Genomic DNA, 27,935 nt, shown 5'->3' with positions numbered 1-27,935 from the left:
TTTTGCGTCAACTCATTTATTTTCACCTCTGCTGGCCCTTTGGTGTGCGGCATGTCAGCGCTGAGTGTTACTTCTTTCTCACTGAGGTTGGTTGTGCGCACTTCGAAGGCGTTCTTATGCGACACCAGCTCCACACTGGCGACGGCATCTGTGGGTACTTGCTTCCTGGTGTATTCTTGAGTACCCTCTAACGTTACATTACTTGTCTGCACTGTCGATATGATTTCGGTGTAACCGTAGTGCGCATGTTTTTTATCCAATTGTGTTTCGTCGAGCGTCGTAAAAGTTTCCATGGGTTGCGTACTTTCGGTATCGGCTACTGGCAATGTGTCCGTGGTTATTGATTGCATTTCCTTTGCGGCAGGCATGTCGGCTGGAGTCAATTTGGATTCCTTGTCGTGTATGACTGTTGTAATGATCTCCAAGGGTTGTGACAACTCAATATCACTGCTGATTGTTTGCTTAACTGGCAATTCCTCCGTTACAAGCACATCTACGGCATCTAATGTTGTTTGTTGTTGTACTTTTGTGCTGCGCTGCGTTTCTAAGCCAAATTCTGCTTCAGCTGTTTGTGGTGTCATTTGCCCCTCGACTTTGTGTATCGTATCCAAAGTAAAAACTTCGATGCGCTCGAGCGGTGTATAAGTTTCAGGTGCAGTTTCGTGTAGAGCTTGCATGATTGGATTTTCCGGTAAATTTAGTTCTTGATCCGTTTCGGTAATTTGCACTTCGTAAACGGCTAATGGTTGCATTTCTCTGCCAGGCAGCGGTTGTAGCGTTTTCTTCGCCGGCTGTTCTTGCTCTTTGAACTCGTTATGTGTCTCTAGCACAGCCTGTATTTCGCTTAAACCACCATAGATGGTGTCGATTGTTTTTGTGGCGGCCACTTGTTTCGGTGTGTCTGTTTCTAATGACTCAGAGTTTGCCTGCAGCTGTACTTCCAGCACGTTCGGTGCGGTCAACTTAATTTCCGTTTGCTTGTGACTTGCGATTTGACTAATTGGTTGTTGCACAGACTGCCAATCGCCTGTCGCTTCAAGCATTTGATCCGTATTGATCGAAAGTGGATTCTGCTCCACGTAACCGTACTTCGCTTCAGTTATTTCTGGTTTTTGTGTCGGCAGTGTCAGTTCCTTATCATGCGCTTCTACGGCACCTATGTTAGCGACAGGAGCAGCGCCTTCGTAGCCGAATTTTGTATGCTGTTCGTTGGGTTGTGTGCTCTCAATCAACGCGGTTGCATCACAAATTAAGTCTTCGTTGCGTAACGCTACCGCAATGGCTGCGGTTAATGCAGTTTTAGTTAGCTTACCTGGTCTTGGCGTTACTTGTTCGAGCGTCTCGGTGCGCTCTTCCGTTAATGTTTCACTTATCTGTCCTACAATTAGACTTTGAGTTTGTTCGCTTTCTGCCACCGCCAACTTCGGTTCTACGGTAGATATTAAATCCGTTGGTTTCACTTCGAGTGCGATTACTTCTGCACCGACTATATGTATATTTTCGGTCAAGTTACCCACGGCCGTTTGGGTTATCATATCCGTTTTAGGCACTTCTTCCAATGGGCTTTGCAGGTCTGGTTGTGTACCAATCAAGCTGCGTTGTACTATTAAATTTTCCAGCGCCTTGCTCTTGTCCGGCAACTTCTGTGCTTTGAGCTCTAGTACCGTTTCAGCCGTTTCGCTTTGTGTTACTTCAAGTGGCACAGTTTCTGCAGTAACCTCCACGTTTGCCGTCGACTTGAGCGGTGATTTGACTTTATCAAATACATCCTCTTTGTCGACTGTTTTCTCTTCTTTCTCTACATATGCTAGATGTTCGGCAAATGTCGGCACTGCATCCTCTTGTTTTATATGTGGCGTGTCGTAGGCTGCCGTTGTATCCAGCGGCTGTAATTCCACCACTTCAACGCTTGTCTCAGCCATCACAACACCGATTGGTATCTGTTTCTCAGCAACTTTCTCTTTAATAACATCCTTTTTAGTAGTCTCGCTACTTACTAATTGCTCCACTATGACACTCTTATGTGGCACATAATCTGTTGTGGCCTTTTCAGCCGGTTTTTTGCGCAGTACGTCCGCGGGCAAATCACCTACCGCATCAGCGGTTGTCAACTCCAAATGTTGTTGGGAAATATGTGGCACTATAGTGGGCATAGCATGTTCTTCTGGCACTTTGGCGCCTTGCATATCATCGACTGTGTCTTCTACTAGTGGCTTCTCCACCAATACAGTTTCGCTTTCGTCCACAGTCGGTTGCGCTTGCGCCGCTTTCGGTTTTCTTTCGCTTACGAGCTCAACTGCGTTTTGCTTCGTCTCCATTTCAGTTACTGCGGCGGCACGACGCGTGACTTCCGTTATGGTTTCGTGCAATTTTTCACTTGGTCGCCGACGTTGCGGCTTTAGACCTTCTTCCACTTCGAGCATACTCGATTCCTCTTGCAATGCCACAGTCTTGACGGGGGTGATATCGGCATGCGCCACTTTCGGCTCGGGCCGTTCTGTGGACACCTGTAAAACTTGTGTTAGCGCTGTTGTTTCGATAGTCTCTTGTGGTAGTGTTTGAATCTGTATGGTTTCGAATGGTATGTCTTCGGGTTGTATGCTCGTAACTGTGTCGGTGGTGTAGAAATCTTCGAGCATTTGATATGATTGTAAGTCTTTATGAATACGAGTTTCTTTTTGTTCTTCTTGCATTTCTAGAATGTCTTGTATTTCTTGAGCTGTTTGTTGTTGTTGTGATACTTTCTTTTTCTTCTTTTTAACGTTTCCGCTTTTAATAAGAATTTCTTCTTCCGCTTGGAGTTGTTGTTGCTGTTGTATGATAACTGTTTGTTCATGTTGTTCTTGTTGTACTAGTAGTTGTTGTTGCACTTGTTGTTGTTGTATGATTTTCTCATCCACATGTGTGGCTATCAAAGGTGCTGTTGTTTCTGCGAATGCGAATGTAAGTAAGTAAAAAACTTGTCGTGCTCATGAGAGAATGATGGTTATGTTCATATGTACATATGTATGTATGTCAGTAAGAATGTAGTTGCTTTGTGAGTAGTGGTGGCCCGCTATACGCTGTGGCATGGGTTATGGTGTCAGTAGTTTGGTTTTAGAAAACTTGCAGATTTTGTTACGAGTTGTGTTCCAAAGTCTTCTTCGGTGTGTGGTTATGTCATGGCAGTAGTATTAATATGTACATTTATTTTAGGAAAAAAAAGCAGACTCCTTAACGGCTAATTTGTCGGATATTTTAGTAAAATAAATTAAAGTTTATAGAAAATTCAGATTTCAACTCTTAAGGTTTCATAAAAAACATGGGTATTGTGTGATTGTTTTGTAATGCAATGTTTGTTTGCAAAACTCTTTCCCTAAAGCTTTAAGATTTGTATTGAAAAGTTTCGGTAAGGGCTTATGACATCTCGGCAGTTTTTGTTTAGAGTGTGATTAGTCTCTTTATAAGAGCACTTGAAGCTTCTCAACTAAGATTTTTGTGGTGGAGAGTGTGAAATCGACTTAAAATTACTCCTGCGTGTAAGGATTCTGAATCTAAATAACTGAAATCAAGTTTCGAAAGTGGCTGGCTTTTTATATCATACTGCTACTTAAGAAACTAATGGTGAGCTCTGTGCAAGAGAGTTAAGCTTATCCGTCTCTTAATTTGTAACAGCTTTATCACATTTTAATACCTTTTAGGTGTTATGAAATGGCAAAAGGCATAGTTCGATCTTGTTTGATATATTTCGATAGATTGGAGATTTCTTCAGTGAACCTCACATACATTTTCGTAATCAGGTTGCTAAGTTTTGTTGGCTCGAAGATTTTCTTTATCTGGATACAGTAAATAGTTCTTGATTTCAGTCGAACCAAAAAAGAAAACCACTTGTTTCATCCTCTGATGGGGCTAAAGTACATTTGCTCCGCGCATCTTGGGAAACGCCACATGACCTACGGACTTTTTACCCTTGTGCTCAACACGGACCTTGCTTTGGACTATTAGTTGGAACCGGTTTCAAACATTCTGGTGGCCGAGGTATTCTTTAAAATGAGTTTGCGTGGGTGACAGCAGACTGAAATTTTTGACGGATGAATACCAAGACGGTCTCCGTTCCGTTAAAACCCAAGCAGGCCTCAGAGTACGTTCTCCATCTGTAAGTTGAGATAACGCCTTATTTTGCGCCGGATGGCTCTGAACACACTGTTTCATAAGGCCGTGCTTCAACACTCGCCTTAGTCTCGAAACTGAGATAACTTTGGCATCTTATAACGCTACTAGGGAACGTTTAGTCGTATGAACTGATTTTTTCATTTTAAACTGATTCTGATTGTATTTTTGCTTTTGACCAGCCTAACCTCACTATTAACATGACAAACCCGAAATAGATTTTAATTAAAAAAAAAAAAAAAATTTTTTTCTGATAATGTGCCAACATTGCCGCAAGGAATCTTCATTTTTAACCATAACCTATAAATTATCTTTGTTGTTACAAACAATAAAAGCTGTGAGTTCTGTATAGATCTAGGCTCATACATATACAATGTTCTCTTGGGATACGACATACAATATAAATACAAATAGTATTTTTAGATATAAATGAAAGTATAAATTTTCTGTTTTCTCTCGTTTTTTTGATTTTTTACAGACAAACAATTTCGCTTACACATTTACATACACATCTCCTACTCATATTTAACCAAGTGCTTACCTTATTACTTACATACGTTTGCTTTGTTGTTGTTGTACGTGGTTTGTGCTGTACCTGTCTCTTATACACATCTAGATGTGTATAAGAGACAGTTTACATACACATCTCCTACTCATATTTAACCAAGTGCTTACCTTATTACTTACATACGTTTGCTTTGTTGTTGTTGTACGTGGTTTGTGCTGTACTGTGTTCATAGCTTAGAAAATGAAGCTTAAGGATTAAAAGCAGGTGCATAAAAGTGGCTTTAAAAGTACTTAATATGGAAAATTAATATTGGTAAAATAGCAGAAATTAGTAAAATATTTAAATATACATAGTTTGAAAGCATAAAATAATATAGTAGAAAAGTGTTAAAAGCTAAAAAAAAAAAATGCTATAGAAAATTAAATGGCAGCAGCGAAGCTTATATGATAACAGCGCGGCGGTGAGGGCTTGCAGTGCGAGCGGAAAAGAGTAGAGCAAATGGCTTAGGGCGTAGGGCGTTCACACATTACGCTTACAATTTGCCTGAGACGCAGCTTTCCAAAGCGAGTTTGTAGTTACTGCGCTTGTAAACATATGGCATAGTTGTTATTATTGTTTTCGTGCTTTTTTTGTTTTTTTTTAAGTTCATAGTAGGACAGTTGGTAGCAAAATTAGTAGTAATAGAGAATAGCAATAGTAGTATTTGGTATTAGCATTAGCACACTAGTTGTACGGCTGACGGGCGGCAGTAGTAGTAGTGGTGGTGGTGGTGGTGGTGTTAAGTAGTGACGTCAGTGGGGAGAATTTTGCAAATTTTTGAGAAATCACTGCGAAAAGATAACTTTCGAATTTGCGTTGATTAATATTATTGTTGTTTTTATTGTTAAAACAAATTGCTATTAATTGTATTATTACGTTTTCTTCATATAAGTATTTATTAATGCTAAATTATTATATATGTAATTGGCATAATTTTGGGTTGTTTTGATTATTAATATTTTTTTTTATTTTTACAATTTTTTAAACATTAAATTTTAATCAATATTTAGTTTTTGGTGGAGACACTGGTGGAGTTTGGTGGCCTGCTTTGGTTACTACAGTTTTCTATTTATTTTTTAATTTAAATTTTTTTTACATAAATTTTTTTTTTGGGAATTCTACAATTCTTCAATTTCTACAGTTTCTACAGTTTCTATATTCAAACCTTCTTCGACGACTACTGTGCGCTCCTCGACGAATGTTTCCTCTGTTAATTTGACATTTGGTTTTGGTTTTGGTTGCGATTGGCATTTGGCATTGGTGAGACAAGCGGCAAGCAAGCGATTTTTGGAAGCGAATTTCATTGCGCATACGTAATAAAAATATAAAAAAACAACAAAGAAAATTTGCATTTCCATTAAAGCTCTTTACAAGTCTTAACTCTAAGGCAAAAGTATTTATTTTGCTTTTTAATATTATTTTTTTTTTAACTTTTGCTAGCTCTCGCTTACCGTATTTTATATGTGTTATGGCCTCGTGACTCTCAATTACTTGCGACGTTTCAATTGTCCTCTAAATGTGCGTGTGCGAATGTGTTAGAAGTGTTAGGCGGAAAAAGAAGATTTACACATTTATATACATAAATATATACAAATAATGCATTTTTATATTATTAAGTAAATAGGAGTAAGCTTAAGTAATAATTAGAAGAAAATAAAAAATAATTAATTTTGCTAATATCTTTGAAACTTTGCACTCTAAAATCCTCAATTCTCTCTTTTCATTGCAGAGTTTCCGAATGTCATACCCAAAACTTTCGGTGAGTACTTAAAATTGCTATCTTTTCATAGCTAACCTAAAAATAATTTTATAATAAGTTATAAAATATATAAAAATTGAAATATAAAGGAAAAATATTTATTTCGGCAATACCGCAACTATAATATCCTACACAGCTACAGCTCTTGATCTTAAGTTTGATCAAGCAGTTTTTATGGCAGCTATATGTTATAGTGGCCCGATCTGAACAATTTATTTGAGGTGTCAAATTTCATGAATATATCTTGTGAAGTAAAAAATACAAGCTTTATTTTGATCGCTCAGTTTGTATGAAAGCTATATGCTATCGTGGTTCGATCTGTTGTTCTGGAGAATAATCCGTGTCGAATTTCGTAAAGATAGCTTGTCAAGCAAAAAAGTTTTTCATACAAGGACTTGTGTTTGACCAAGTAATTTGTATGACAGCTATATGTTATAGTGACCCAATTTGAAGAATTTATTTTAATATTGCAGCGTTGCTCTGGAAAATAATCTGTGCCAAATTTTATGAAAATATCTTGTCAAGTAAAAAAGTTTTTCATACAAGGACTTCAGTTCGATCGTTCAGTTTGTATGAAAGCTATATGCTATATTGGTTCAATGTGAACAATTCATTCAGAGATTCTAGGGTTATCAATGGTAATAATGTGTCAAAAATTTCGTTAAGATATCTTAACAAATAAAAAAGTTTTCCTTAGAAATACTTGATTTTCATCGTTCCATTTGTATTGCAGCTATATTCTATAGTGGTTCGATCTGAACAATTTTTTCGAAAATTGTAGCGTTGCCTTGGAAATTAATCTATGCTAATTTTCGTCTATATTTCTTTTCAAATAAAAATGTTTTCCTATATGAAACCAAACTAAACCAAACTAAAAACCTTGTTAGTCGAATATCCTATATAAAAGTACTAACCTCCTAAATTTGAAATCTGTATACTATATTAATGCAAACAAAAAGCAACAAAGTCAAACATAAACACAGGCAAAGCATGGCAAACCTCTTTTGCGGATATCGTCCAGTCTTGCGATATAAAGTCTTCCCTTACAAAGCGCCTAATCACTGTCTCAATTGTTATTTCGCACGTCTCGATCATGCGTATGAATGCCTTAAAGCCCACAGTAGCGGCCAGCACGGTCTCATCCTCGGTCGTTGATTCACCCAGTATTTGTGTGATCAACTCTTCGTGACCTTCGCGTTCGACCAATTGCACCAGCGCCGCTTGCGATTCAGCCTTTTGCAAGGAAATGAAAATATTCTGCTCATACATATAAATAATCTCATAGGTTGTACAACCGTAGCGCAACAACAGTCCAATACTGGCTAAATCACGCAACGCGGCCTCCCCGGTCGAACCAAAGGAGCTGGCATCGATAGTTTCGAGCAATTCATTGACCTCCTCGTGTTGCCGTATCACCAGTAGATCTTCAACTGTTATAATCTTCTGTGAGATCTTTTGACGTATCGTTTGTACGGTTTCGGTGATCTCAATCGTTTTGGTTGTCTTTGTTGTCGTTGTAGTTGTTGTTGTTATAGTTTTACTCTCTTGTTGTGTGGCCAACAATTCCGCGTCAGCGATTTTACGATCTTTCACTTCCATCACTTCCGAAACGCCACTCTCTTCCACCAATAGCGAAATAGGTCGCTGCACCTTTACTACATTTACGGTGGTCTCCACGTCACTATCATCAGTGGGTACAATTGTTATTTCAGTTTTATGCAATTTTTGCTGTTGCTCACTGGACTTTTTGGCAGTCGATTTCTTCACAACTGTCTTCTTTTTACTCTTCACTTTCTGTTCGGTTTCGGTTTCGGTGATTGTTGTTGCCGCTGTGGCTAGATCGAATTTGCCACGCGACATGGTCATGCCGATCTCATTGATCAATTTGCATGTGTAGAAACCGATATCCTCGTACGTGACATTGAGTATTTCTAAAGAGGCTATGGTCTCTTCGACGCGCAAGCGATATTTGTTAGATTCTCTAAGCTGTACATTGTTAAAATACCATTGTATATCTAATGCAATTAGAAAAAGTAAATATATTCGTTAGTGCTCCTAAGATTAGCTGCTGGCATTCTATGTTATTTCCATATTTTCTATGTCCATTTATTGCATGTGGCAATACTGTACCTGGTTTGGGGTTTCCGGCAAATTGTATTTCGAATTTGGCAATTTCGCCGGTGGCTGCACGGCAATCACGCAATTCGTTTACTATCGATGGCGAGCATTTAGCAGCTACAAGCAAAAAGAATTGCAAGTTTCATAGTTTTTAGTTAAAGCTAAGCTAATATACAGCGTTCACATACAACTAAAAGGAAAAGTTGGAGCGGAAGTGGTATACTGAATGTGGAATGCGAAATAGTTTAGGTTGTTACTCTAAGACATCAGGATTGGGGCCATAGTTGTTCTTTATAGTTACTTGAATAGTATGTAATGTTTTTGAAAGAGGTTGCTGGAAAGTATGTACACAAATCTAAGAATATTAGGATTCTACACAAGCCTGACCACTCTCTTGAACTACGGGTAGGAGCTTTAGTTTCAAGAATACGACAAAATGCAATAAAGTGATTTCGTTAGAGATGCTGAAATATTAACACTTTTTGATAATGGATTTTTTTACTTAACTAACATAATACTATATAGCTGGGCTTGGTCAGCGCTGGACCACCATCGGTACATGCGATGTCACAAAAGCCTTTTGGCCTAAGATCTATCGCAAGAGATATAGTAATCTCATTGCCTCTCTCTGTATTTTTGGGGCTTTTAACGGGCCTTTGCCTTATTGGTGTCCACGCAGTAAGGCTGGGAATCCTATCAGACACCATTTGGAGGTCAAGACTTATGCACTTGAGAGCGCATACATTCAGACATTACACCGATCTGGCGGGAATGGAAATTAAAACCCAGTGAAAATTTGCAGTGGCTACTAAGTTCTCCTTTTTTATGGCCACACAAAGGATTACATATAGTAGTTCATGTGCGGTCTTTGATCAGCCATCTAACCTAACATAAGGCTTTATGTTTGTTCATATAGTATTGCAACCATAGTATTTTGGGTTATTACCAGGTATACCCTGTCATAAATAACATAGCTCTTTTGGAATTACGTTTCTTATCCAATAAGTACGTTATAGGCATAAGAAAATTAATATTGATCGTTTTCATTGAGTTACATATTTTTCGAAAACATATTTCTTGAAAAAAGCAAATCAATGTTTAATGTAAGGATCGAACCAATACAGTTGTTTTAGACAAAATTTGAAGTTGATGTAAGATTTGAGAATTTTGTAATATTAGATTACTTTTACTTTTCATACTAAAAGGCCAAACTACGACTTTAGCAATTAAACTGCTGGAAAGGTATTGAAGTTTGCCTTTATATGGAAAGAATGATTGATTTGGGACAATATTAAAAATTTCGTTTACTCATTGATGAAGTAAGATTTAGGTATGTTCTCTTTAAGATCTAAGTTTTAGTAAGCCTGCATAGTATTATATATTTTTTTATATAATTTATTTGACTAAGTGTAAAAGCGTAAATCTGCAAAAGGTTTCCAAAATTATGCGCTGCGTACTGTGTTATTGTAGTATTTGTCTCCTTTTATAAAAAAATTTTATAACAAGTTGTTGGTATTTAGTTTTTAAATATCCTTATGTTCGAGGGTACTTACATATGACGTGTGGCAAGGCTTCAGTGTTCTGTAAGTTTCTTTAAGATTACATTTTTATAAATATTGGAGAAAATGTTTGTCTGTTTTCAAAAAAAAAATAGAATGGGGTTCACCTTTCTGTATGAGAATATATTGTATTTGTATGTAATTATGTGAAGTGAAGCAAAATAGATGCTGAAGACGTTAGTGACAATAACGAAACAATATGTATAACTGAAACACCGTAAAAGCTAGTGACTTATGAAGTATAGTAGAGGGCGCTTAGTGATAAGTGGAGGTCAACAAATATTTGGAATGGGATATATTCGGTTAAAAAAGCAAAATTTTCAAAAACTACTTTTTTGAATCTTCGCTCTTTATTTAATTTTATTTAATAATTAGTAGTTTTTTAGTAAGGCAATTTAATTTTCTAAAATTTTAATTTTTTGTTTTTGATATTTTTTAATTTTTACCATTTGCGTTTTGAAACATTTTTATATTTAAATTTTTTTTTATTTTTTTAAATAAGAATTTTTTTTTGTTTAATTTTGAATTTTAATTTTCAATTTTAACTTTTTAGTAGGATTTTCATGTTTTTTTTAAGTTGTTAGTCAATACTACTTTTTTAGTCTCGAATTTACGATGCCAATGTTGCTTTGATGAGCAGTGATTTAACTGTATGTATACTGTAAAAAAGATATGTAGGTATTTTCCAAAAATGTTTTTGTAATGCTAAAATGTAATCGAAAACTGTTTATGGCGTATACTTTGTTTTGTAAGGGGCTGTGGGGTTTTTGGCTAGTATAGACATATAATTTTCACTGTTTAGGATGGGGCTTGGGGGTAAGCTTTTATGGCTTTATGGTGCTAGCTTTTACGTTACACACACATAAAGAGCTTTATTTATACAGTACGAAATACATACATACGTTTATTAGTATGTACTTGTATGTATGTATATATTGTTTTGATGGAATTTTAACGGTACTTGTCGCATATAATTTTTTTCGAGTTAAGTACATGTTTTTTTTTGTTTGTTCATTGGACATGGACAAGACAGTACAGTGTAAAAAAAAACAGATAGAAACACATAGAAAATAGCGACAGTGGGGAATTTTCAAATTTTTCGTATAATTTATTTTCGAAACAGAGAAGTATTAGGGTATTTGTTGATTTTTTATTGCTAATTTGTTTGTTGAAGTAGATTAAAACACATATACACATATAGAAAGGATAACAAAAACACAGACAATATTGAGAGAAATTTACAAATGTTATACCAATTCACATGAAAATGGCATAAATTTGTAGTGACTTAAGTGATTGCCGCTTACCTTTGAGCGCCTTCTGCATTTCTTCCATATGCGTTACCCATTCCGGTTTGCGGTAGTCCTTAGTTCCAACGATGCCTAAATGTATTTTTGATTTTTCATAGTAAAAAAATAGTAAAGTAAAGTATTTGATTAGTACGATTGCCAGCAAATAGCTGTAAGAACCGGTATGTGTGTACTTTCTGTGAAAAGAAGTGTACTCTAAGCATTTATAGGTATGTGTATAAATATAGCTTATGGTAGTCTAGATTTATTTTATGGTAAATAATCTAAACTTAAAAATACTGTTTGGTATAAAAAATTCTATTTGGTATAAGAAATAGTATTTGGCATAAAAATAGTATATAGTGTAAAAATACCATTTGGCATAGAAAATACTGTATAATATGTATTTTTTGTAAAATAATACTTTTGAGGTTTGCAATTTATGTACAGTGGATTTTTGGGATAAGGAAAATAATTTATAACGCTGCTAGCTGAAAATCAGAATTTTATATTAAACATACGTAATGCAATTCTCACAATTGCTTCACCGAAAATAAAATTTTCTACATAATGCAAAAGTGCTACGGTTTGAGTAAGTCCTACCTTCGACAGCAAAGAGCGCCGTTGTCACGGCTACCCCCAATGGATTGTGCGCCTCAAAGCTGATAACGCCCACATCATCGGGATAGACATGATTGATGACCAGCACTGAGGTGCCATCTTCGAAATTTTCGATTTGATATTCCTCGGATGCGAATATCTCTTCGTCGTCGCGCAGCCATTTGACTTTGGGTTTTGGTTTACCAATAACCTTAACTTCCAATTTCGCAAGTTCACCCTCTTTGGGTTCGATTTTTTCAGGTAATTTCTTAATGATTTTCGGTGCTTGTTCGTCGATAGAAAGAGTCTGCAATGTGATTTAATAAAGAAATGGCGGTAAATAAATATAACCTAAAATCCAAAAGGTTTGTTTGGCATATACCTTATCCAGGAGATCCTCTTCGGAGCCAGTGAGTCCAGTGATTTCAGAATCGGGGATATATTCAAATGCTATAAAAAGAAAGTTGGTTGTAAATATATTTTATATTTGAGTTGAGTTTGAAGTGAAAAAAATCACTATTAGAGGTACTTAGTGAGAATCACATAATAATACAAGGCATTCAAAAAAAAAAAAAAAAAAANGAAAGACAGCAGCAAACAAAACAAGTATCTTTATATATGTTACAAACCACTCTACAACTCATGTCCGCCTCAAATCTAGAGATCCGAGGTCTTATACAATTACTAAAATCCACTTTCGAGTTTTCGTCGACATTCGGATTTCCCTAAATACTATTTGTACTGTCATTCCAGAGTAAGATTTAGAAATTTTAATGCAATGGTATTTTAATTTGGTTTCAATTCTCACACCTCTCTCTGTAGTTATTTAGAGTAGTAAATTTCTCGGACCTCATTGCTTCAACTATGACCCGTATTTTGAAATATCACACGGATATTGCTTTTGTCACTGGATTATCGTCATTTGGTGATCAAATCGTATTACTAAAATCTTTTTCCTTAGATTGGTCCAATTTTTTTTATGTTCGAGTGAAGTTTAGATCTCGATATTTCAATTACTGTGAGTTTGACATACGACGAGAAAGATGTTGCAGTCTGTACCATGGAAAAAAAATGATGAAGGAGTTTGCTTGATATCTTATGTTTCCAATGGATTCGCGGGAAGAACCTATCACAAAGCCTTTGTCAATGACAAGATTAAAAAAAAAAAAAAAAAAAAGACTTAATTTTTTGGCAAAAACCAAGTCGAGTTGAGGTCATAAAAGAGATGCTTGACAAAGTAGCTTAGGACTTTACATTCATCAAACTTATCATTATTGGTGGCGAGATATGGGTTTATGAATGCCAACTATCTAGTGAATGGCGCTTCAAAAACTGAAGGTCGGCCCTTCCAGCCGAAGCTCATAACAAATGTACGAAAAAGTTAGCCTATTTGGCTGGTGAGCCCTTTTTATTGACAGTCCGGCTCAAATTTGATCAGTGGGTAGAACAATATATTTTGCCTTCTACTTTACTAATCGTTCTTAAAATCTCTGGAAATTTTCTGGTATAATTACTGGTATACAAAATTTAAAAAAAAAAAAACGTTGTGAGTTGTTTTCATAACTTCTAATATTATTGTAACTTCATGAATAATTGTAAGAAAAAGAATTAGTATATAAAATGAATATTAAGCTATTTCAAGAACTCTAAATTATTTATTTTACACAGAAAGAGAGAAAAAGATAGAGATGAGGAGAGGGTTAAGAGAAAATACAGTAGATAAACAGTTAGAGGAATGGAAAAGTGGGCGTAATGGTTCACTTCCGGGAAGTGCATGCTTTTAACAAACAGACAATAAACCAAACAAAACAAATAAATAAAAAAAAGTTAAGTAACGCTAAACAAAAAGAAACACACGCCAAGACTTCAAACTTAGAACAGGAACAAGCAGAAGTTATATACGAGTGGGGTTGAAGGATTCTTTGTGAAGGAGGTTGAGGTTTTGTTTTTGGTACTAAGTAGAATGCTTGTAATTTCTAATTGGTTTTAGTGTTGAATGAAGTGCTTTTGTGCATTTGCTGCTCTACCTTGTATATTAACAAATGTCGTTGTTAGCGCTTCGCCAATTTTATTGCTGGCCACACACTTGTATTCGCCATCATTTTCGGGGAATACTTCGGTTATTTGCAACTGACACAAACCATCGGCATCCTGTGATATTAACGTCTCTTTGGTTTCAACAATTTTCTCCTCATTATGATACCATTCGACGCGCGGCGTCGGCTTGCCAACCACTTTGCAGGTGAGCAATAATGCCTCACCATCCATTACCGTAATCGGCTCTAACAATTCTTCAACGAATCGTGGCGATTCGAATTCTTCCACACTCTTTTGTGGACTATCTTCCAGTAATTTAACGGTTGCAGTCGATGTAACCGAACCGCCAACATTCTCCGCACGACACGTGTACGGACCAACGAATTTACGCTCGAAGTTCTCGATCAGCAGTGTCGATTTGTTCGCCTGCGAAACTATACGACATTCGTTTGTGCTCTTGATGGGTTCAAGATTGACAAACCATTGGAATGACGAGAGTGGTTCGGATATGACAACAGCCTCCAATATGGCAACTTCATTTTCACCAAAGTACTTTGGTTGTAGCGGTTGAATGAAACGTGGTGGTATAATCTCTTTGTCGGGCGCTTGATCGGTAACCATTACCGAACCCGAAGATTTAGCCTCACCAACTGGATTCTTGGCACATACCTCATATTTACCACTACGTTTGCGATTCATGTTGATTATTTTGATTGTGGTCGTAGTCTCGGTGGTTTCGATTGTGACGTCTTCATTGATTTGTATTTCACGTCCATTGCGCAGCCAAACGATTTCTGGCCGTGGCGTACCCTCATATTTGGCCTCGAACAACAAGGTACCACCGGTCGGTATAACTTGTGCACTCAGCGGTGTTACCTTAGGTGGTTTCAATACCTCCAGTGGTGCCTCTTCGACGCGGCTAAGTATGTTGGCATTGCCAATGGCACGTCCGAAATCGTTTTGCGCTTGCACGGAGTATGTGATCGCTTCATTCGGTTTTGGATTTATGACCTCCAAAGCAACATCGCCCGTCTCTTCATTGTAGAATGTCTGTACAGTTTCGCTCGGTATGACCTCTTCTGTGCCACGATACCATTTCACTTGTGGCATTGGCTTGCCGACGACTTGACACGTAACAGTGACTCTCAACAATTCGGGTTCCTTCTCTTCGGTGAACTCGATTTTGAGCGGTTTTGTGAATTGTGGTGCAATGCCTTGTTCTTTTTCTAGAGTTTTGAATATTTCAAGAGCAGGTAAATTATGTTTTAATTACAAATATATTGAGTGTATTGTACATAGAGTAGTGTAAAAGTGTGTTGTTGTGCGTATATAAATTATGAGGACACATTACAATAGATAGATATATTTGTACATAAGAATTATTAGATGGGCTTTCAGTATAGAGTTACGTTACAATACCTATGTGTATGATAGAGAAAGAAAATGTACTCCAAAGCCACTGCAAACAGTTACATATAATTCCGTAAGTCATACGGAAACGTATCTCAAGCTCGTACCATTCTCTAATTTCGCACTTCCCCCACACGTAGACCCCGTACTCACCCAAAAAGATGTTGGCACGACTCGTTGCTACGCCGGCTTCGTTGCGCGCTTCGCAAGTGTATACGCCCACATCGCTGGGCGTGACCTTAGCTATCTTCAATTTGGCTACATCTTCCACTACCGTAATTTCGTATTTCTCCGAAGCGAATAAGAGCACATCGTTGAAATACCAGCTGATTTCTGGGAATGGTGTGCCCTCAATCTTACACTCCAGCTCTGTGGGCTTTTCGGGTGTGCACATAACCGGCCGTAACTTTTCGGTAATACGTGGCGGTTTGATTTCCTTCTTCTTCTTGCGCACCAATTTACGCTCTTGCCGTTGCACTTCGGAAGTTGTGGTCTCTTCCTTTTGTGGCACGTTTTGATCCTCGATCAATTCTTCGTCGGGCAACATATCGATACCCTCTTGTATGCGCTTTTGCGTGATTAGCTCAAGCTCGGGTAATGGTTGACTGTCGTCCAAGATGATACGCCGCGTTTCTTTCTTAACAATATTTGATGTAACTTTCATGTCGATACCGCGTCGCACATCATCAACATCGAGCTCGATCAATTGCTCTGTAGTTATGAATTGTGGTCGGTTGTCTTCAGTCTTTTTAAGTGTAATTGTCTTTTGTGAGACTTCTTGTGAAGTTTCTTGCGTTATGATCTCTTCAGCTTCAAGATCCACAATTTCGGCTTCAAGTAACTGTGGTTGATCTTCGAAAGATGCATCCTTTAGTCGCTTTGTGCGTTTCTTATGTGCCTTTTGTTTTGTGGTGATTACATCTTCTGTTGGCACGACCTCCTCTTCAGGTAAGACCTCTTCAGAGACGGCAACTTCTTTGATTTCGTCAATCGGTATTTCATCTACTTGATCTTCTTCGGTGATTGGTTCATTGAATGGTTCAGCGATTTCTTCAGTAATTTCATCAACTGATGGTGTTGCCTTTTGTAATTTCGGTTTCTTCTTCTTTTCTTTCTTTGGCTTCTCCTTTTGTGGCTTGGTCTCGTCTTCGACTGGGATGGGAGTGATTTCAAGTTCTTCCTCCTCGGGTTGTGGTCGTTCTTTAGGCGCCAATTTAGGCGCTGATACTTCTTTAATTGGTTGCACTGGTTCTTCTTTCGGTTTTTGTGGTATTGGCTTGAGTTTGACTTCCTCTGGTTGTTCTTCGGCTAGTGGTCTTCTCTTACCTGTAGGCAATTGTTTTTCTTCAATGGGTTCTTCGACAGGCTTCTTCTTTTCGCCACGTTTCCAAGGTACTTGCGGTTGTGGTTCCTCCACAATAGGTTCTTTTTCAATATCATAATGCTCAGCTTCTTCAAGTTGCACTGGCTCTGCATCTGGTATTTCTGGTAATTCCTCTGCCTTTGGCTTCTTAACATGCTTTGTTTTTTTCTTTTCTTCAACTATGATTTCTTCTGCTGGTTTCTCGACATGCTGCAACACTACTTCTTCGAGCTGCTGCTCTTCTGGCACCTGTTCGGGACGTCTTACAGGCTTAAGTTTTACCTCCTCGATGGTTTGTTCTTCTGGTAAAGGCTTTTTAACTTTTCTTATTGGTTTCAGTGAAACTTCTTCCACCCTTTCTTCTACTGGTACTGGTTTAGCTTTCCGTTTGGGTTGAGGTACAACCTCTGCTGTTTCTACATCTTCTTCGATTGGTTGCTCTTCAGTTTCTGGAGCAGGTTCTACGATTTCTTCTTCTTCCTCTTCTACTTCTTCGATGGGTTGTTCGACTTCCTCTTCCTCGTCTGCCTCAGCTGTCTTTTTCTTGGGCTTCTTCTTCTTGACACGTTTCTTCGTGACTTCTTCGATGACTTCTACGCCGACTTTTTCAGGAACCTCTTCATGAGTTTCCACCTCTGTGGGCTGCTGTAGATCTTCAGCAACTACATGTTTCTTAAATGGTTTGAGTGTGACTTCTTCTGGTTTCTCTTGCTCTGGTTTCGGTAACTGTTTGCGTGGTACCGGTTTAAGTGTCACCTTTTCTACATGTTCAGGCTCTTGTGGTTTGATCTCTTTACGTTTGATCGGTACCTTTTCTTCTGGCACTGGTTCTTCTGGCACAGGTTCTTCTGGCTGTATTTCTTCTTCTTCCTCCTCAGGCTGAATTTCTTCAACATCGTCGGCAATTTTCTCCTTCTTAGGTTTTTTCACCTTTTTGACTTTACGTTTCTCTTCTTCAACGGTTTCTTCTACAATACTGACATCTTCAACAACTTCTTCTGGAGTTTCCGTAACTTCAATTTCTTCTGGCTTCTCTTTTGGTTTCTTGACTTTCTTAGTTTTGATTTTCTCCGCCATTTCTGTTGTCTCTTCTATCGTTTTGCCTTCGTCAATTGTTGGTTGTGTCTTTTCGGGCACTTCTTCAATAACTTCTTCTTCAACCGTTGGTGCTATGTCTTCAGTTTGTACTACCTCAGTCACGCTTGGGCGTTTCTTAATTTTCTTAACCTTCTTTTTCTCAACAACTTCTTTTTCTTGTACTTCTTCTTTCTGAGTTTCGACAATTTCAACTTGTTCAGCCTTTGGTTTTTTCTTACCACGTTCCCACAGTACAGGCTTCTCTTCTGGCTGCTCTGGTATGGGCTCCTCGATTACATCAATCACTTCTTCTTTTGTTTGTGGTACGGGAATATCTTCTACCTTCTCTTCTGTATGCTTAATAGGCTTCTTTTTCTTACCACGTTCCCATATAACAGGTTGCGGTTGTTCTTCAACTTGAGCTGTTTCCTTGGTTATTTCATCTACAGCTTCTTCGTATGCTTTCGTTGGTTCTTGTTGCTTTTCTTCAGCGATTTGTGCTGGCTGCGGACGTCTTGTTGGTTTTAATAGTACTTCTTCCGCCTTTGGCGTTTCTTTGGGTTTCTGCCTTGGTGTAGGTTTAAGCACCACTTGTTCCATTTTTTCTGGCTCTTGTGGAATAATTTTACGCGCAGCCTTCTTTTTAGTTTCCTCAACAACGGTGACTTCTTCCGAAATGTGTTTTTCTACCTTTTGTTCAACCTCTTCCTCCTTTTCCTCTATAGGTTTGATAGGTTTCTTCTTACCACGCTCCCATAAGACCGGTTGTTGCTCTGGTTGCTGTGGTTTTGGTTCTTCAGGAAGTTCATCAACTGCTTCTTCGTATGCTTTCGTTGATTGCTGTTGGTCTTCTTCCGTAGCGTGTGTTGGTTGTGGTCGCTTGGCGGGTTTAAGTGGCCATTCCTCGGCTTTGGGGGCATCTCTTGGTTTTTGTCGCGGTGTTGGCTTAAGCACCACTTGTTCCACCTTTTCTTCTTGCTCTTTTGGTATAACCTTACGTGTAACTTTCTTAATCTCCTCTACCACAGTTTGTTGCTCAATAGTTTGCTCTTGTTGTTCAACTTGCTCTACTATTGCTGGTTGCACGTTAGGCTTCTTCTTGCCGCGTTCCCACAATACAGGTTGAGGCTGTTCTGCAGGTTGCTCTGGAAGTTCATCCACAGTCTCTTCATAAGTTTTCACTGGTTGTTCAGAAAATACCTCTTCAACCTTAGTGGGCTTCTTCTTTCCACGTTCCCACAATACGGGTTCGGGTGCAACCGGCTGTTGCGGTACTACCTCTTCCTGAAGTGTATCCTCAGCGTGCTCGTATGCTTTGGTCGGTTGTTCTTCCACAACATGTGTAGCTTGCGTGCGTTTCAAGGTTTGTGAGTGCACTTCTTCAGTCTTCTGTGTTATCTTCGGACGTGGGCGTGGTGTGGGCTTGAGCACAACTTGCTCCATTTTCTGTTCAGGCTCACGTGGCGCAACTGCTTTACGTACGCTGGTCTTCTTGGTTTCTTCAGCAAATTCCCTTTGTTCGCTTATTTGTTGCTGTTCCACGAATTGTTGTTGTACTTCTTCAGTGGCTTGTTGTATTTCAGTGATTTGCTGTTGTTGTGTTGTTGTTTTCTTTCTACCACGTTCCCACATTACTGGTGTTGGCTTTTCTGTTGGTTTTACTGGCACTGGCTCTTCAGGCAGCACATCCACTGCTTCCTCATAAGTCTTAGGCTGCTCTGGATATTGCTTAGTGGGTTGTGGTGTTTGAGATTGTGCCTGCTGAGGTTGTGGCTTCTTCCTACCACGATCCCATAGGGTCGGTTGCGATTGTGCAAATTGCTGTTCCTCCGTATCTACTCGTTGTTGCAATGACAACCTCGTGGAATCCTCAATTTGTTCGAATTCTTGCACTTGTCGCTGTTGACGCCATTCTACAGCCTTCTCTTCTTGTATACGCTTCATCATTTGCAGATGCTCGTATTCTTCGATGCTCATCATCTTCGAATCCTCGACGCTGGTGTATTTTTGTTGTTGCAAGCTTTGCTCGAACTTTTCCTGGGTCGTAACACCAGTCTTCAGTATTGAAGTATCCTCCATCGAGGTGAGTGGCTGCAATGCGGGTACTTTACGTCCTTGGCGCCAATTTACAGCTTGTTGCTGTTGAATAATGCGTTGTGCTTCCAGTTTTTCACGTTCAGCAACACTCAGCAAGTTAATGTCTTCACTTATGATATACTGTTGTTTGTGTACCTCATTGACATCTTCATACTGTTGCAATTGCTCTTTGCGTACCACCTTCTGTATGGAGCCCTTAGAGCTCTCATCGACCATCATTGAGACAGTGCTTTGTGTTGTGTCACTTATTTCCTGTGTAGTTGCGGTCTGCGTCGGCAGCGGACGCAATTCTACTTCTTCAATTTTGAACTTCTCAATTTGATTAGTAACACGTTGTACACTCTTCAAATGTTGTCGCATTTCCTTCCATGGTATGGCATCTTCCTTTTGATGTTTCGTTATCAACTTCTCGATTTGTTCCGTCATCTCGTTGATTTCAATGCTCTCCATGCTACGTAGTCGCTGTATCTCTTTGGTACGTTCAATTTGTTCTTGTTGTTCTTGCGCCTGTTGTGATACTCTCTTATCTGTCACTATTGGTTGTTCGATTGGTCGCAGATACACTTCATCCAAATCGAATTTGTCCAATTGTTTTTGCACACTTTCGACATGTTTCAATTTATCACGCATTACGATCCATGGAATGGCTTCCTTTTCAGTCTTACCAGCGATGATTTGATCGAGTGTTGCGCCGATACCCATCAAACCTTGATTACGTTGTTCCTTAATGGATTTGAGTTCAACCTTAGCGGCTTCCAATTTTGGAATGACTTTCTTTTCGATTGGTGTCGGTTTCAGACTTATCGTTTCCTCTTTCCATGATTTAACTGGTTCCGGTTTGTAACCGGGGAAGAAGGGTTGCTTATCTAGCGAACGACCACGTCGTGGTCGCGATGATTTACGCCAGGGTACAATATTTGATTGTGGCTGCAATGATTTACTGCGAGGTTTCTTCGTACGTGGACGCCCCTGATGTGGTGCTTGCCCATTGATAGCCAAATATTGGCCATACTGTGGTGCGCCGGGCTGTTGAGCATGTGGAGACTCAGGTGAGCTGTCTTCTTTGCCTGAGGATGAGGTCTCATCTTCCACGGAATCAATTGGACGTAACTGGAAGGCCGAAATGCGTCGCTCTAAGAAATTTACAATGAATTAATAAAATGCGCTGCAAAGTGGGTTCACTTTGTAATAATTTAAATAAGCCTGTGGTCGAAGCAAGTCCATGTCTACCGTCTAAAAATTTCATTTATTGCGCGGTTTTAAAAGCAAAGGCAATGTAGAAAGCTGAATGCAAAGCGGTTGGTTTTCTAATTCAGCAGGAAGTGAGTACATACCAGTTTTGATGATTTCTTTCCATCTTGTTTTATACGTGAGGGTTTTTTAGGTCTTTGTGTTATAAGATTTGTGTTCAAGTTTAGAAACTGAGAAGCGATATATAAAAAATATTATATAAATCATCATAAATAAGGACCGAAAAATTGAATAGCTTTGTGACTTGATTACTATCTGTCGACTTTCGGTACTAAGGTCTTTATTTCATTGCTTTGGACCACGGATGAGATTTCGTGTGATTTTTATACTCTCGCAACAATGTTGCTAAAGAGAGTATTATAGTTTTGTTCACATAACGGTTGTTTGTAAGTCCTAAAACTAAAAGAGTCAGATATAGGGTTATATATACCAAAATGATCAGGGTGACGAGTAGAGTTGAAATCCGGATGTCTGTCTGTCCGTCCGTCCGTGCAAGCTGTAACTTGAGTAAAAATTGAGATATCACGATGAAACTACTCGCATTTCTTGGCTCCATAAGAAGGTTCATTTCGAAGATGGGCAAAATCGGCCCACTGCCACGCCCACAAAATGGCGATAACCGAAAACCTATAAAGTGTCATAACTAAGCCATAAATAAAGATATTAAAGTGAAATTTGGCAAAAAGGATCGCATTAGAGAGGGGCATATTTGGCCGTAATTTTTTGGAAAAGTGGGCGTGGCCCCGCCCCCTACTAAGTTTTTTGTACATATCTTGGAAACTGCTACAGCTATGTCAACCAAACTTTATAAAGTCGTTTCCTTCAGGCATTTTCATATACAGCTAAAAAATGGAAGAAATCGGATAATAACCACGCCCACCTCCCATACAAAGGTTATGTTGAAAATCACTAAAAGTGTGTTAACCGACTAACGAAAAACCTCAAAAACATTAAATTTGACGGAAGAAATGGCAGAAGGAAGCTGCACCCAGGCTTCTTTTAAAAATTGAAAATGGGCGTGGCGACGCCCACTTATGGGCCAAAAACCATATCTCAGGAACTACTCGACCGATTTCAATAAAATTCGGTATGTAATATTTTCTTAACACCCTGATGACATGTACGATGGGTTAAATCGGTTCACAACCACGCCTTCTTCCAATATAACGCTATTTTGAATTCCATCTGATGCCTTCTCTGTATAATATATACATTAGGAACCAATGATGATAGTGGAATAAAACTTTACACAAATACGGTATTTGAGCTGAGGTATCCCTTGTGGAAAAATTGTCGTGATCGGACTATAACTTTTCAATGCAATTAAAATAAATGAAAATACAATTCAATACTCAAGTACACAAATTGATCTAATCTAATTAATTTACAGCAAAATAAAAAAAAATATGTAAATGACGGATAAAGAAATCTCGATTATCACTTTATCTTGCGAGAGTATAAAATGTTCGGTGACACCCGAATTTAGCCCTTCCTTACTTGTTAAAATTAAGATTTATGTCCGCTGTGACTGTAACGGTTTGAGTGGTTAACTTATATTTGAAGGATCATGGGTTAAAAGTCTAATATTGAGCTATAAATGCATTACTTGAAGAAGTTTGTTAAACTGTTCATTAGTCATACGAGGGTGGACTTCATATGTTTCCATTTATCACATTCCAACAAGAAAATTAGCTTACTGAAAGACTTCTGCAAAATTTTAGAATGAATTTTAGAAAAATTTTATATGAAGAATGGTTTCAAGTAAAAACAATTCTAGAACATTTATCAATTAAAGTTTTCTAATGACATGGACCTTGAAAAGCCGTCATTTCGAACCGTTTTTCGGTGCTTGAGACGTCAGGCAATTACCGAAGTTGAAAGTAGTTTAGTATATCAGCTATAAAAATGCAGAAAATATCAAAAGATATACTACGGGTTTTGAGTTTCTTAGAGGGACAACTGTAAATCATAATTCAAATATGAAGTTAATAAAAACTGTATTGTTGAAAAGAACGCTGCTCAGTAGTCCCTTATACACATAACTACCTTTACTATACACATTTACTTATATTTTATATTACTGGCCATATTAATTAAAGCCTCATTTTACATGCCTGTAAACAATTCCGCCAGTGATCGTTTGTTAAGTGGCGAAGGCTGTTTAGTGCCCTCTTAATATTAAAGCCACAAATTTCTTTAGAAATACATAAATATGTATAATTATATGCCACAATATAAAAAAATATAGTATGCATATAAATATGTACATATACTACTTAAATCCCCCGCGTCATTTTACTGAATGGGCGTATTAAAGGTATTTTAAAAACTATAAATATTCATTCTGACAAGTTTTATCCAATTTATAGTCGCATTTATATTCGGAAGATTATTAATGGATATTTTGGTTTTAGTTGTTTTCCTCTCTTAAAATTGTTTTTATAAAATATATTTTTGGTCGGCAATTTACTTTCCATGACTAAACGCTTAAGAATGTATAGGTGTAAACAAAAACACTTAGGGTTCTCTACCTATATGATATAAAAGCTGAACTTTAAGTTTAAGTTATTTAGATAAACCTTATTATTGCGTCTTTAATGACAAAAAGAAACCATGACTTTAACCGTGGCTTTTATGCCTCGTATTTAGTTGAATATTTAAAGCCCCACTGTGATGTATTATTTCCTGGGCGCTATTTTAGTTATTGATAAATTAAGTTTTTGACGATTTGTGTTCAAGCTATTAGAAATAATTCATTTAAAGAGTGCGGAGTAATATATTCAATATGTTTCAAGTAACGTTTATTAACTACTTCAAAGTGAGACTTTATATACCAAGCTTACTTTACTTCTAAAGTCATAATAACCTATATTGCATTATGGCAAAAATTCTAAAGTACAATGAGTTTAATGATGGCGTAAGTGCGGCCCCTTGCGGTCAAGCGGTCCTGGGTCTCGCTACCAAGCAACCAAAAACCGAATTTCAAAAATTCAAAGTATTTCACGATTCCTTTCGAATCTTTCATTTTTAGCGAAATCGTTATTTAATAAGTATGTTCTATTCCAAAGAGAACTCAACTGGTTTTAACTAACTTAGTTTTTTTCCTAATTCGATGCATATATAGTAATATCTAACCTTTTAAGTTTGCAAGATATTTGGACTAGCATTTTATATTTTCAATTGAAAATATTGTATAAGTGTGTCCGGGAATCTACTTCATCTTCCATATAAGTTACTGCTACGACACTACCAGTTATACTGTGTCCAAAAGTACTTATTTGGACAATTAAGAGAATATCGGTAATTTAACAACTTATTGTCCCTAATGTGCCATACAAAGGAGCAGTTAACTAATTGAGTCAATTAACCAAATTGAGTTAATTGACTAATCGAGGCAATTAACAAATTGAGTTAATGTACCAATCGAATCAATTAACCAATTGAGTCAATAAACTAATTGAGTTAATAAATAATTAATTAATAAATTAACTCAATTGGTTAATTGACTAAATTTGTTAATTGTTCAATTAGTTTATGATTTATGCAAAAAAAAAAAAAAAAAAAAAAAAAAANAAAAAAAAAAAAAAAAAAAAAAAAGATTAACATAATGATAATTTTGAAACCAGTTTGCATGGCGATTTGGATCCTCTTGTAGACATACTTCTAAATAATTAAATGTTGAAAATATGAAAAAAAATCATTTTGTTTTCTAGACAATAATTCAAGTTCAAAAAAAGTCCATTTGAAACATGTAATAAATATATATTTTTAAGAAACCAAATTCGAACTGTTTTTAGAAAGTAATCAAAACAATTTGTTTAAGCTTAATTGAGTACGTCGAGTCAATTAACAGTTTAATTGACATTTTTGAACACGATGTTAGAGTTGTGGGCTTAATAGTTGTCTAAACACTTTTTATCGGCAGATTCTATAAGGTCTGGTCAAAGTCGTGGGAGTAAATTGAAAGATTTGGCTTAGGTGCCTTTTTTTTCTCCAAGCTAAAATATTTGCTAGTAGGGATGGGTAATATTCTATTAGAGTTTATAGATTAACAGCTCTTATGATTCGACACAACACATTTTGAGTTTATGAGCATCGAACAATTTATCAATATAGTGAAGAGGGCTAAAAACATGATCCGAAAAACCCTAAATTTCCTGCAGGCACTCAAGGCCAACTCAGCCGAGACTTATAAAAAAGTATTGAAAATTGTACTAAGCGATGGCATGCTTATTTAGTGTCGGGAGCATATTTTGAAATAATAAAATGATAAAGATTTAACTGAAAATATTTTTTTGCCAGACTGGGTCAAATTTGATCAGATGAGATATAACATTTTCCTAAAAAAAAACATATTTAATTAAGTAGAGTTATTGCTTTTTTGATCACAACTAGCTGTGTTATTTATCAAATCTGTTAATCTACATATGCTTGTATGTATATATATTTGTAGTTCTATAGCATCATATGAAAATATGAGAATTCACCGACTATTTTTCGCATAGTTTAAGGTGAAAGCTTTTCAGCACTAATTAAATGAATAATTTCTAAAATTCTCTACTTTGAGCTGCCCACCTATTAAGTGTGTAGGTATGTGTTCGTATTGATTTATACGATTTATACATTTATATTTATATACGCTCGTATAAATGTATATATTTAACACTTAATTTGATTTAATTTTGTTTATTAATAATAATTGTAGCGAGAAATATGTGTATGTACATATGTACATATATTATATTTATATATTTGCATATATTTAGATATTAATATTTGCACACGCCTGTGACTTCATCACACACAACTGTTTTTATGTAGAAAAATCTATATTGTCTGCCCGTAAGCAAGCATAAATTAAGTTTATATGCATGTATACATGAATGTATATATATTTGTAGTTTTATTAAATACATACATATAAAAGGTACCTGAACGGGCGCAAAAATAGCAACGTGACTCTCATCATTTGCTTCCTTTTTTGTTTTTTTATTAAAAAGCAGCATTTCGAAAAATCGTTTTATGCAGATTTTTATGTATATACTATGTATGTATGTATATTAGGGTGCCCGTTATTTTTCAACATCTAAGATCCAACGTAAACAAGGTCCTTATTTTCAATTTAAACCGTGTCTAGATCATTTTATATTTTTCATATTTTATATTTATATTATTCTATATGGAAATTTTTAAAGTTTTGTAATAAATTTTTTCCTCCAACGAAAATAAATTTACCGCCCTACAAAGAAGGTTTTGATAATTTTTTTTTATAAAAAGCATTCCTTTAGAAGCATACGCCGTTAATTTATGTACTAAATAAGCTGTATTTTTATAGTACACCATGCCGTATGAGTAACGCAGAATGTAAAAATCACAATTGATCACAGCACAACTAATTTATAACTATAACTGCGTATAATTTCTAAAGGAGTAGTTTTATGGAGAAAATGATATGGACCTTTTTTGTAGAATAAATAATTTTGTTCTCAACTATCATTTACTGAAGTTTCTAGGTTTACTTGATTAATGCGAAAAATCAAAAAACGTTTATGTTTAAATGGAAAATGAAGCGCTTATTTACGTTGAATTCTTGTTTTTAGAACAAAAACTGAAAATTCAGTTGGCATTTGAAAAATGAACTTTTTTGGAAGGTTATGAACATAACATATATGCATATATATTTTATGTATTTTGTACAGTCATCCCAGGTGAGACATTAGTACTAGTACTAAAATTAACTATGAGACATAATTATTGCTTTTTGCAGAGTTATTTGTTGGTGCGTGTCATATTTAGCTATATATTTTATGTGTACAATGTATAATTTTAAATATATTCGCTATTAGTTGGTTATGTGTATATACATATGTCTGTATATAAATTTATATTTTTTTCATAGAAATTATACACTCATCGTCACAGGTGGTCAATATAGCAAAAGCATATGGGGTGAGTTGAAATTATAATATATATTCTTATATATATATGTATATATACATGCACACACATATATATGTCTCTTAAGTTTTGCACGCTTATAATTATTTGTCTGATTCATAAACGTACATATTTATGCAGTTTTCAAATATTTTTTAGAGTGCAAATGTATATATGTACCCTACAAATTTCTCTATAGATATATATTGTTATATGCAGACATATATATATTTTCTATGATTTGTTGGCAACAACTAATTATTCCTAAATGCATTACATATTTCCTCTTTCATGGCGAAAATTATGAATTTGCCATGTAATTTTTGCTTTTTTCTCTTAAAAATATGTAAACATTGATGTGTTATTAGCCACATATGCATTCAAGTTCATTTTGTTTGACAGTTGATCTTCACACTTCTAAATTTTTGTATGAAGTGGAAAAAATCTTAATAATGTTGCTTTTAAGCGCTTTCGAAGTGCAAAATTCATAGTCTATAATTTAGCTGTTTTAACCTTAAAGAATTTTTTTTAATTAGATGTGTCAGGTGAGCACACATATATAAATACATACATACATAGTTTTTCAGATATAAATTTCTAGAGCGGATTTGTAGCCACTTGCCTTGATGGATGTATGCTCTTTTATAGCTTTTCATCATCATAAGCTTAAGTATACAATTTTTTATATAAACAGAAAAATATTGGATTGAAAATAGTGAATTTTTTGTATAATATAAATTTA

The 27,935-nt window shown here is 36.5% G+C and overlaps 1 long non-coding RNA gene across 2 annotated transcripts in view; it reads left to right on the top strand.

The window, feature by feature from the left end:
- The first annotated feature begins 6,420 nt into the window (after positions 1-6,420).
- Positions 6,421-27,935, top strand: part of LOC108969569 — a 319,863-nt gene continuing 298,348 nt past the window's right edge. For both annotated transcript variants that reach the window (XR_001993403.1, XR_001993402.1), the window contains exon 1: positions 6,421-6,455. This is a non-coding gene — a long non-coding RNA (uncharacterized LOC108969569). The remainder of the gene's footprint in view (positions 6,456-27,935) is intronic.

Source organism: Bactrocera latifrons, unplaced genomic scaffold (genome assembly GCF_001853355.1).
Source record: "Bactrocera latifrons isolate USDA-ARS-PBARC rearing strain unplaced genomic scaffold, ASM185335v1 scaffold_258, whole genome shotgun sequence".
NCBI lineage: Eukaryota > Metazoa > Arthropoda > Insecta > Diptera > Tephritidae > Bactrocera > Bactrocera latifrons.
The sequence above is the reverse complement of the archived record's forward strand: the minus strand, read 5'-3'. Positions and strand labels throughout refer to the sequence as shown.